Raw genomic sequence first — 12,850 nt, 5'->3', positions numbered from 1 at the left:
AAAGATGAGATATAAAATGTAGATCTCGTTCTACAGCCCTGCACTTTGAAAGTAATCATTTGTTAGGCTTTCTTTTGCCTTATCTTGTGTTGGCTCAGACAAGTTAGGAGCCCATCTAACTTTATGCAGGGATCATTTATCTTTAATTTATCTCTAATTAGCTTGTGTAACAATAGGACCTGCACGGTGTGTGTGTGTGCGAGCGCAAGCAAGCATGTGTGTGAGTGCATGCACGTTACTCTGAATGAGCCTGCCTTTGTGTTAATCCGGCGTGCTGTAAAGGCACAAATGAAGACAAAGACAGTCTCTTTTATATCTATTTGATCTGACACCCAGCCGCATGTAAACTAAAAAATTCGGTGATTTATCTGACTCCTCAGTCTTGTGTCTGACAGGCACCGTTCGGCTGAGGCTGTTAATGTCTCTCTGTGGAAATTTATGTCTACATCAGTGTCTTTCCCCTTCCGTCTTCTACTTGAACCGTTAGAGGACTCGTCTCTGAAGAGCTTCCAAAATGGTTTGCATCAGAGGCCCGATAATGACAGTCATTATAAATTACAAAGTGGGTTGATTTAACATTGATTTACTGTCCTTCTCCCGGCGAGCAAGGAATGGAATTGATACCTTCCTCGAGATAAGCTTATTCAAAGTACATCATAGAGTTCCCATCTGCTTCATCGTTGGGGAATAAGGCAAGCTCCATAGAGCGATGTCTGTATTTGTATTGAAATGTATTTTTTGCTACACAGGCATGTTATATGAAAGAATATATATATATATATTGTACCCCGTGAAGAAATTGTGTCTTTCATGTTGCACAGCTGTGCATATACAGTGCATCCATGTTCAGGGTATAAAGTGCTTTATATTAGCTATTACTGTTTCTACCAAAACACACAAATCCAAAACCAATCAGTGAATTTGAGATTGTGAACGCTCTGCAAATAGATCACCTTGATCAGCATGATTCCAGTTTCCACTGTAAAAACAATGTTTTAAATGAAACTCACAACATCTGGGTATGAAGTCAGACACAGGAGACATGTTGTGCTTTTTTATTTTCTTGTGTAGTTTTAATCTGAGTGCCAGGGAGTAGTATAAATGTAATATTCATGAAATCCCGTCTTTTTTTCTTCCTAATTTCGTGGTATCCAATTGGTAGTTACAGTTTTGTCCCATCGCTGCAACTCAGGAGAGGCGAAGGTCGACAGCCGTGCGTCCTCCGAAACACAACCAAGCTGCACTGCTCCTTGACACAATGCCCGCTTAACCCGGAAGACAGACACACCAATGTGTTGAAGGAAACACTACACCTGGCAATTGTGTCAGCATGCATTGCGTCCGGCCTGCCACAGGAGTCAGTAGAGCGCGATGGGACAAGAACATCCCTGCCGGCCAAACCCTCCCCTAACCTGGACGACGCTGGGCCAATTGTGCGCCGCCTCATGGGTCTCCTAGTCGTGGCCGGCTGCTACAGAGCCTGGACTCGAACCAGGATCTCTAGTGGCACAGCTAGCACTGCAGTGCAGTGCCTTAAGACCACTGCACCACTCTGGAGGCCTCATTAAATCAAATGAGGATAAAATCTCCCTGGGTCTGCCAGTCCTAATTGGCAGGGTGTCTTTCTCCACCTCCTCTAGTGCCTAATACCTGACAGCTTGTAACCACAAGCATTTAATCGCAGATGACAACTGATACTCCATTGCCTACTTTAATCGTAACCAACATGCTTGGTTGGCCATTTTTAACATACTTCCATGCCGTCTTAATCTAGAAATTATAGTGCCTTCGGAAAGCCTTCAGACCCCTTGACTTTTTTCACATTTTGTTACTTTACAGCCTTATTCTAAAATGGATTAAATAAAATAAAACATACTCAGCCAATTACACACAATACCACATAATGACAAAGCATAAACAGGTTTTTAGAAACACCTTATTTACATAAGTATTCAGACCCTTTGCTATGAGACTCGAAATTGAGCTCAGGTGCATCCTGTTTCCATTGATCATCCTTGAGATGTTTCTACAACTTCCACCTGTGGTAAATTCAATTGATTGGACATGATTTGGAAAGGCACACACCAGTCTATATAAGGTCCCACATTTGACAGTGTATGTCAGAGCAACAACCAAGCCATGAAGTCTCTGAATGTCCTTGTTTGGCCCAGCCAGAATCCGGACTTGAAACAAACAAAGCACTGAGTGAAGGGTCTGAATACTTATGTAAATGTGATATTTCAGTTTTTTATTTTTAATACATTTAATAAAATATCTAAAAACCTGTTTTTGCTTTGTCAATATGGGTTATTGTGTGTAGATTGATAAAAAAAACTATGTAATCCATTTTTGAACAAAGCTGTAACGTAGCAAAAACGTTGAATTTGGTCATATGCGGAAATGTGCCTTACTGCCTTTGAATTTTGTGTAACGTCAGTAGTCTAGTTGTCACGTTCGTTGTAATTATGAGACCAAGGCGCAGCGTGATAAGAATACATTCTTCTTTTATTATACGAAGAACACTAAACAAACTATCAAACGTGAACGCTATAAGACACAAGTGCTGATATGCAACTACACATAGACAATAACCCACAAAACCTAAATGGAAAATGGCAACCTAAACAGGATCCCCAATCAGAGACAACGATAAACAGCTGTCTCTGATTGGGAACCAATTCAGGCCACCATAGACCTATAATATGCCTAGACTAACCAAAACCCCTAGACATACAAAAAAACTAGACAATACAAAAACTAAACAAACCACCCTTGTCACACCCTGACCTAACCAAAATATAAAGAAAACAAAGATAACTAAGGTCAGGGCGTGACACTAGTCAAGGAAGCATCATGCAAAATATATTGGCACACTCCACTTACCAAGACCATTGCCAAAAATGGTGCACTGTCACCTGCTTTTATTGTAAGCTTTGAAGTGGTACCACCCACCACATCTAGAAGGGAGTGTATTTCATACCGAACCCCTCCCTTGAGATTACTTAGAGGCACCACATTACTATTTCAATGGTAGAGTTGAACCGTTAAGGGCAAAAAGAGCTTGATTTGTTACTAAGGGATGGATCGAAATTTACCGAATGGTTACCTGGAGGAAAATTCGTAAGGGTAATGCTTTTTCAATTTCAATCAAGGGGAAGATTTAGTGCTTAAGGTGAGGCCGTGAGGTAAAATGGCGGACTGAACACAGCGGTGCAGATCGCCTCAAGATAAAAACGTTATATTCAATATCTGTAAGTTTTACTAAATATTAGTACTTCACTCCACATACTCGTTGGTAGGGTTGCAAAGGGTCGGAAACCTTTCAGGAATTTTCCATGGGAAGTTAAGCCCTGGAATTTGGGGAATTTGCCTAAATTCATCAAAAAAGTTAGCTTATAACAGTGAACCTTTTTGTTGGATACACATAAGGCAATTCTAGGTCTAATGGCTTATTTTCATTAAACTATCCCCAATTCAATGGAATTGCAACCCTCTGCATGCACAGTGCATTCTTCCATCACATGTGCAGTGCACTCTTCCATCACATGTACAGGTGATTTTCAAGATCTTGCACACTAATGAGATGCTATTGCGCCCACAATACTACACTGTCTGAGCTGAGGAATACATGCTTTCTGGTATGTTTTGATTACAATACTGGGTGAATATATTTTATATGACATACATTATTTTTTGTTAACTGGTAAATAGTAGCCTACAGCAAAGTGTGTTTAAATAATTTCTAACTTGTTAACAATTTCTGCAAGTTAAGTTTTTGCTTGCTTGAGCCTGCTAACTGAGGAGTGTTAATCAAGATTTTGAAGAAAATAAAACTGATCCGATAATATAAAGTGATTGATAACACCACTTTGGTCCGCCATGCTTTATGCTAGAAACAAGCTGTAAAATACACCGGACAGACAATTCCTGAAAGGTTTCCGACCCTTTGCAACCCTACCAACGAGTATGTGGAGTGAAGTACTAATATTTAGTAAAACTTACAGATATTGAATATAACGTTTTTATCTTGAGGCGATCTGCACCGCTGTGTTCAGTCCGCCATTTTACCTCACGGCCTCACCTTAAGCACTAAATCTTCCCCTTGACTGAAATTGAAAAAGCATTACCCTTACGAATTTTCCTCCAGGTAACCATTCGGTAAATTTCGACATCATTGTTTCTTTTCTATGACATTGAGACTATGCTCAACAACCTTCTATAGTTGAGGAGAATTTTTTTTGACTTTGTTTGAGAAGTATTCTAATTCTGTCACTATCAATAGATTAAGCTATTTACTTTCTGTACAATATAATATGTTTAAACCCAGAGAGCTTTTAGGGAAACACTTGTGACCTCTAGTTGGTTTAAGCCATGGCATTTGAGTAGCCAGAAGTTAAAGCTTACATTTTTCTGCGTCGGTACGCCGACTCTGTCTGGGGTGGAAATATAGGACTAACTTTTAAAAGTACCATGCTCAGGTTCCTAATGATGTCTCAGATTTAATTATTTGCAAACATGGACAGTTTCGTTGCAAACAAGACACACTGATTTGGCTTTGGAGAAATATGATTCGATGAACACACAAGCCTTTCTCTCTGTCCATTTTTAGCCTGTCATTTCGGTAATTCGTGTGGTATTAAAAAATTATCTGCTATTATGCAAGAATTACATAGAATTGCATGAAATGTTTATAAAATATATATTTTTCTCGGAAATGGAAATATGATGATAGATTCATGCAATGCTGTTGCTATAAAGGAGATATTTCCAACCCTACTCTTGTCCACAGTGGTTTGTGAACCCACAACCTGGCCCGCAGCTCTGTGCACTATTAATATTCATGCGTTGCCTTGTAATGCTTACCGGACGAAGAACAGTTTCTAAAACTGCATATCTAAGGCTCTGGTGTGTCCAAGTTAGAGTAAATGCTGGACATGTTCTCTGCTATCCACTTTGTTTTAGTTATTATTTTGGGTATAGGGAGGGTTTAGGTAAAATATATTTTGCTGAATGGAGGGGAAACCATTTTCACTTCATATAGGTCAGATTTTCTCCATGTAATCCTTATTATAAATAACGTTCACTCCCTAAAATATAAAAATATATCACTTTTGCTACAAACTGTCAAAATGTAGACCATAATTAACATGTTTCACTATAACTAAACCTAAAACATATTGTTTTCGATTTTGTTCATGAAAGTTACTCTTTAACGGAAAACTGGCAGTTTAAACGTTAAGAACAATTTTCCATTTGTCACATCGCTAATGGTAACACCATCTGAGGAGAATAATAGTATTTCAACCACACATGTGAATCTGCAATTACAAATGTGAAAAACCATTACATTTGCAGTTTCGTATGATAAAACCTGTCACGTGAATATCTCAATTTCACATGGGAATTGAAAAAGTTCACATGGAAGTTTTTCACATATGAAACTGCAAATTAGATTTTCACATGATTCATTTTCACTTGAACTTGCAGCTTCACATGTGAAAGTGAGATTTTCAAATGTTTATGTTTTTTTTACATGTGAAACGGCAACTGAGATTTTCACATCTGAATGTTTGTCACGTGAAATTTCAATTCAATATGTGAAAGTGAGATTTTCACATGTTGAATGTTCTTCACATGTAAAAATGCAATTCACATTAGGTGAAAACATCTTATTCTCCTCACCAGTGAAAATGTTGTGTTAAGTTGTAAACTAAACATTTCATACATATTTAAATATGGTTTCACATTTGAAATTTAAGATCAACATGTGAAAACAGCTATTTTGGATGTGGATGTGGTCCATGGTTTTTGAGGGATGTCTTAAGTTTGAGGTTTTTATTATTCTCGCTGGCTTCAAATTTGGACGACTTGATTTGAAGCAGTGGTGACAGAACACTATGCTAGACTGTAGATGTGTGAATGGCTGTGTATATCATTCACTATGAAGGCCCTGGGATTGCTTCACAAATGGTACCCTATTCCTTTTATAGTGCATTACTTTTGACCAGGGCCCAAACTGCCACTTCGAGAGGCACCACACATTTCAATTGATTTAGCCAGACCGCTACATAATGGTGGTGTTGGCACAAGTCTGTGTAGAGGTTGTTAGGCTAAATGTTAGTTTATTGTACTCTGATAAGGGGATATTTTACATGTTAAATGTTGGTTTATGAGTAGTTACAGTGCATTCTGAATGTATTCAGATCCCTTGACTTCTTGCACATTTTGCTACGCTACAACCTTATTCTAATTGTATTGAATACATTTTTTTCGTCATCAATCTACACACAATACCTCATAATGACAAACAGAAAAAATATAACATCAATACCTTATTTACCTTTGCTATGAGACTCGAATTTGAGCACAGTTGCATCCTGTTTCCATTGATCATTCTTGAGATGTTTCTACAACTTGATTGGAGTTCACTTATGGTAAATTCAATTGATTGGACATGATTTGGAAAGACACACACCTGTTTATATAAGTTCCCACAATTGACAGTGCATGTCAGAACAAAAACTAAGCCATGAAGTCGAAGGAATTGCCCGTAGAGCTCCTAGACAGGATTGTGTCTAGACACAGATCTTTGGAAGGGTATCAAAAACATTCTGCAGCATTGAAGGTGCCCAAGAACACCGTGGCCTCCATCATTCTTAAATGGAAGAAGTTTGTAACCATCAAGACTCTTCCTAGAGCTGGCTACCGGGCCAAACTGAGAAATCGGGGGAGAAGGGCCTTGGTCAGGGAGGTGACCAAGAACCCGATGGTCACTCTGACAGAGCTCCAGAGTTCCTCTGTGGAGATGGGAGAACCTTCCAGAAGGACAACCATCTCTACAGCACCATCAATCAGGCTTTTATGGTAGAGTGGCGAGATGGAAGCAACTCCACAGTAAAAGGCACATGACAGCCAGCTTGGAGTTTGCCAAAAGGCACCTAAAAGGACTCAGACCATGAGAAACAAGATTATCTTGTCTGATGAAACCAAGATTGAACTCTTTGGCCTGAATGCCAAGCGTCACGTCTGGAGGAAACCTGGCACCATCCCTACGGTGAAGCATGGTGTTGGCATCCTTATGCTTTGAGGATGTTTTTCAGCGGCAGGGACTGGGAGACTAATCAGGATCGAGGGAAATAGGAACAGAGCAGAGTACAGAGAGAGATCCTTGATGAAAACCTGCTCCAGAGAGCTCAGGACCTCAGACTGGGGCGAAGGTTCCCCTTCCAACAGGACAAGCAAACAGCCAAGACAACGCAGGAGTGGCTTCGGGACAAGTCTCTGAATGTCCTTGAGTGGCCTAGTCACAACTTGAACTCGATCTAACATCTCTGGAGATACCTGAAAATAGCTGTGCAGCGACGCTCCCCATCCAATCTGACAGAGCTTGAGAGGATCTGCAGAGAAGAATGAGAGAAACTTCCGAAATACAATTGCTCCAAGCTTGTAGCGTCATACCCAAAAAGACCCAATGCTGTAATTGCTGCCAAAGGTGTGTCACGACTTCTGCCGAAGTCGTTGCCTCTCCTTGTTCAGGCGGTGTTCGGCGGTCGACGTCACCGGTCTTCTAGCCATCATCGATCCATTTTTCATTTTCCATTGCTTTTGTCTTGTCTTCCCACATACCTGTTTTCAATCCCATCCATTACCTCTTGTGTATTTAACCCTCTGTTTCCCCTCATGTCTTTGTCAGGGATTGTTTCATGTCAACTGTTGTTTATTTGGTGTATAGGTGCGCGACGGGTCCTCGTACCCATGTTTATTTTATGTATGTACATTTTCGTGTTTGGAGCATTGTTAAGTGGACATTTATTAAAAGTCTCCATTTACACTCAGTTTAACTCTCTTGCGCCTGACTTCCCTGCCACCTATACACACGGCTCTGACAGAATCCCTGACCCTTGCTATGAAGTCAGCAGGAGGAGACACTTCGTTCATGGAGCTAGAGGAACGCGTCATGGAACAAGCGGAGGAGATTGACAGTCTGAGCGCTGCCATGGATCGCATTGTCCAGAATATGGATCGCTTGGAGAGACAGGGAGTTTTTCCAGCGCCTCTACCACCACAACCGGTATTTCCGTCGAACGCTTTTCCTCCTCCTGAAGATAACAAAATCCATTTATCCCTACCCACGGGATACAATGGAGATACTGCCAGCTGCCAGGGCTTTCTCCTAAAACTGAACTTATATCTGGCCACGGTCTCTCCAGTACCATCTGACCGTGAGAAGAGTTACGCCCTCATCTCATGCCTCACCGGGAAAGCCCTGGAGTGGGCCAGCGCTGTGCGTAGAGAGGAGTATGCGGCGTTGGACCATTTTGAGGAGTTCATCCGCCATTTCCGGAAGGTATTCGACCACCCATCCGAAGGCAGAGCGGCGGGTGAGCTCCTCTATCATCTGAGGCAGGAGACGAGGAGTGCACAGGAGTTCGCCTTGGAGTTTAGGACCTTGGCTGCCGGCGCTGGATGGGGCGACAGGGCCCTGATCGACCATTACCGTTGTAGTCTACGCGAGGACGTCCGTCGGGAGCTGGCCTGTAGAGACACCACCCTCAACTTCGATCAGCTGGTGGACATGTCCATCAGGCTGGACAACATGCTGGCTACTCGTGGACGTCTAGATCGGGGTCTGGTTGTTCCATCCTCCTGCACCCTCTCTCCCGAACCTATGGAATTGGGAGGGATGGTGCGCAGGGAGACCGGAGGAGGTTCCCGCTCGAGCACCATCTATGGTCGCAGAGATCACACTGCTGGTCGGTGCCGGGTTGGTTCCTCTGGGAATAGAGAAGGCAGGCAGGGCACTCTGGCATCACCCCAGGTGAGTAGGCACCATTCTCATCCAGAGCCCTCTGTCGCACTAATGTTTGTCTCTGTCACTTTTCCGGATTTTTCCCTGCATTCCCAGTATAAGGCGCTAGTAGATTCAGGCGCAGCTGGGAATTTCATTAATAAAGATTTAGCTCATAGTTTAGGGATCCCTATTGTTTCTGTGGATATGCCTTTCCCTATTCATGCCTTAGATAGTCGACCATTAGGTTCAGGGTTTATCAGGGAGGTCACCGCACCTTTGTGTATGATAACGCAGGAGGGTCACAAGGAGAAGATTAGTCTTTTCCTTATTGATTCTCCTGCGTATTCTGTGGTGCTAGGCCTACCCTGGTTAACTTGTCATAACCCCACTGTTTCTTGGCCACAGAGGGCTCTCACAGGGTGGTCGCGAGAGTGCTCAGGTAGGTGTTTAGGGGTTTCCGTTGGTGCTACTACGGTGGAAAGTCCAGACCAGGTCTCCACCGTGCGCATTCCCCCTGAATATGCCGATTTGGCTCTCGCCTTCTGTAAAAAGAAGGCGACTCAATTACCACCCCATCGACGGGGGGATTGTGCGATAGATCTCCTGGTAGACGCTGCATATCCCAGGAGTCACGTGTATCCCCTGTCGCAAGCGGAGACGGTGGCTATGGATACATATATCTCTGAATCCCTGCATCAGGGGTTCATTCAGCCATCCATTTCACCAGCCTCTTCGAGTTTCTTTTTTGTGAAGAAGAAGGATGGCGGTTTACGCCCGTGCATTGATTATCGATGTCTCAATAAAATCACGGTGAAATATAGTTACCCGTTACCTCTGATAAATACAGTTATTGAGTTAATGAACGGGGCACGCTTCTTCACAAAATTGGATCTCAGGAGTGCGTACAATCTGGTGCGTATTCGGAAGGGTGATGAGTGGAAGACAGCATTTAGCACCACCTCAGGTCATTATGAGTACCTTGTCATGCCATATGGGTTGATGAATGCTCCATCAGTCTTCCAATCATTTGTAGATGAGATCTTCAGGGACCTGCATGGGCAGGGTGTAGTGGTGTATATCGATGATATTCTGATATACTCCGCTACACGCGCCGAGCATGTGTCCCTGGTGCGCAGGGTGCTTGGTCGCCTGTTGGAGCATGATCTATATGTCAAGGCTAAGAAATGCTTGTTCTTCCAACAATCCATCTCCTTCCTAGGGCATCGGATTTCCACTTCAGGAGTGGAAATGGAGAGCGACCGCATTACAGCCGTGCGTAATTGGCCGACTCCAACCACGGTAAAGGAAGTGCAGCGTTTTTTAGGGTTTGCCAATTACTACCGGAGATTTATCCGGGGTTTTGGTCAGGTGGCTGCTCCCATTACCTCACTGCTAAAGGGGGGCCCGGTGCGCTTGCAGTGGTCGGCTGAGGCGAACAGGGCTTTTGGACACCTGAAGACTCTGTTTACCTCGGTGCCTGTGCTGGCTCATCCGGATCCCTCTTTGCCATTCATAGTGGAGGTGGACGCATCCGAAGCTGGGATAGGAGCAGTGTGCCACTGAAGCTTCGCCCCTGTGCTTTCTTTTCGAAGAAGCTCAGCTCGGCGGAGCGAAACTATGATGTGGGGGACCGGGAGCTGTTAGCTGTCGTACAAGCCTTGAAGGCGTGGAGGCATTGGCTTGAGGGGGCTAAACACCCTTTTCTCATCTGGACTGACCACCGCAATCTGGAGTACATCCGGCAGGCGAAGAGACTGAATCCTCGCCAGGCAAGGTGGGCCATGTTTTTCACTCGTTTTGTGTTTACCCTTACTTACAGACCAGGCTCCCAGAACGTCAAGGCAGACGCATTGTCTCGGCTGTATGACACAGAGGAGCAGTCCATGGATCCCACTCCCATACTCCCAGCTTCGTGTTTGGTGGCGCCAGTAGTGTGGGAGCTGGACGCGGACATTGAGCGGGCGTCACGTGCAGAGCCCTCTCCTCCTGAGTGTCCAGCTGGTCGTCTGTACGTTCCGTCTGCTGTCCGCGACCGATTGATCTATTGGGCTCACACGTCACCCTCCTCTGGTCATCCTGGGATAGGTCGGACGATGCGCTGTCTTGATGGGAGGTACTGGTGGCCCACTTTAGCCAAGGACGTGAGGATTTATGTTTCCTCCTGCTCGGTGTGCGCCCAGTGCAAGGCTCCTAGACACCTGCCCAGAGGTAAGCTTCAACCTTTACCTGTTCCTCAACGGCCGTGGTCGCACCTGTCGGTGGATTTTTTGACTGATCTTCCACCTTCACAGGGTTACACCACGATCCTGGTCGTTGTGGATCGGTTTTCGAAGTCCTGTCGTCTCCTCCCGTTGCCCGGTCTCCCAACGGCCTTACAAACTGCAGAGGCCCTGTTTACACACGTTTTCCGGCACTATGGGGTGCCTGAGGATATAGTGTCTGATCGGGGTCCCCAGTTCACATCAAGGGTCTGGAAGGCGTTCATGGAACGTCTGGGGATCTCGGTTAGTCTTACCTCAGGTTTTCACCCCGAGAGTAATGGGCAGGTGGAGAGAGTTAACCAGGATGTGGGCAGGTTTTTGCGGTCCTATTGCCAGGACCGGCCGGGGGAGTGGGCGAAGTTCGTGCCCTGGGCAGAGATGGCCCAGAACTCGCTACGTCACTCCTCCACTAACCTCACTCCTTTTCAATGTGTATTAGGGTATCAGCCGGTTCTGGCTCCTTGGCATCAGAGCCAGACCGAGGCTCCTGCGGTGGACAATTGGTTTCGGCGCGCTGAGGAAACCTGGGAGGCAGCCCACGTCCACCTTCAGCGCGCCATAAGGCGCCAGAAAATTGGCGCAGACCGTCGCCGCAGTGAGGCCCCGGTGTTCGCACCAGGGGACAGGGTCTGGCTCTCGACCCGAAACCTGCCCCTCCGCCTGCTCTGCCGGAAGCTGGGTCCGCGGTTTGTGGGGCCGTTTAAAGTCCTGAGGAGAGTGAATGAGGTATGTTATAGGTTACAACTGCCCACTAATTACCGTATTAACCCCTCGTTCCATGTGTCTCTCCTCAGGCCGGTGGTGGCTGGCCCGCTCCAGGAGGCTGAAGTGCGTGAAGTTCCTCCGCCTCCTCTTGACATCGAGGGGGTCCAGGCGTACTCTGTTCGATCCATTTTGGATTTGAGACGTCGGGCGAGGGGCCTTCAGTACCTCGTGGACTGGGAGGGGTACGGGCCGGAGGAGAGATGCTGGGTTCCGGTGGAGGACGTTTTAGATCCTTCCATGTTAAAAGAATTCCACCGCCTCCATCCGGATCGCCCTGCACCTCGCCCTCCGGGTCGTCCCCGAGGCCGGTGTCGACGCGCAGCTGGAGCCGCGCGTCAGGGGGGGGGGGTACTGTCACGACTTCTGCCGAAGTCGTTGCCTCTCCTTGTTCGGGCGGTGTTCGGCGGTCGACGTCACCGGTCTTCTAGCCATCATCGATCCATTTTTCATTTTCCATTGCTTTTGTCTTGTCTTCCCACACACCTGTTTTCAATCCCATCCATTACCTCTTGTGTATTTAACCCTCTGTTTCCCCTCATGTCTTTGTCAGGGATTGTTTCATGTCAACTGTTGTTTATTTGGTGTATAGGTGCGCGACGGGTCCTCGTACCCATGTTTATTTTATGTATGTACATTTTCGTGTTTGGAGCATTGTTAAGTGGACATTTATTAAAAGTCTCCATTTACACTCAGTTTAACTCTCCTGCGCCTGACTTCCCTGCCACCTATACACACGGCTCTGACAAGGTGCTTTAACAAAGTACTGATTAAAAGGTCTGAATACTTATGTAAATGTGATATTTCAGTTATTTATTATTAATACATTTGCAAACATTTCTAAAAAACCTGTTTTTGCTTTGTCATTATGGGTTATTGTATGTAGATTGATGAGGGGAAAAAAACAATTTAATCCATACCTATAATGTTTCAGAGAGAATCTCATCCCCATAAGGCTGCAGTAGGCTTCTCTTGCCAAATAAGCATTTACTGCAAGTGTTAAGTGATGTAAAATCATAGCCAACGTTATAAAATA

General features: G+C 44.8%; 1 protein-coding gene across 1 annotated transcript in view; it reads left to right on the top strand.

The window, feature by feature from the left end:
• LOC120027866 (cadherin-7-like) overlaps positions 1-12,850 on the top strand; it is a 132,294-nt gene that overhangs the window by 96,103 nt on the left and 23,341 nt on the right. The gene's annotated exons all lie outside the window — the stretch shown is intronic.

This window comes from Salvelinus namaycush, chromosome 33, assembly GCF_016432855.1.
Source record: "Salvelinus namaycush isolate Seneca chromosome 33, SaNama_1.0, whole genome shotgun sequence".
In the NCBI taxonomy this organism is placed as follows: Eukaryota; Metazoa; Chordata; class Actinopteri; order Salmoniformes; family Salmonidae; genus Salvelinus; species Salvelinus namaycush.
This window is presented reverse-complemented; position numbering and strand designations above follow the sequence as displayed.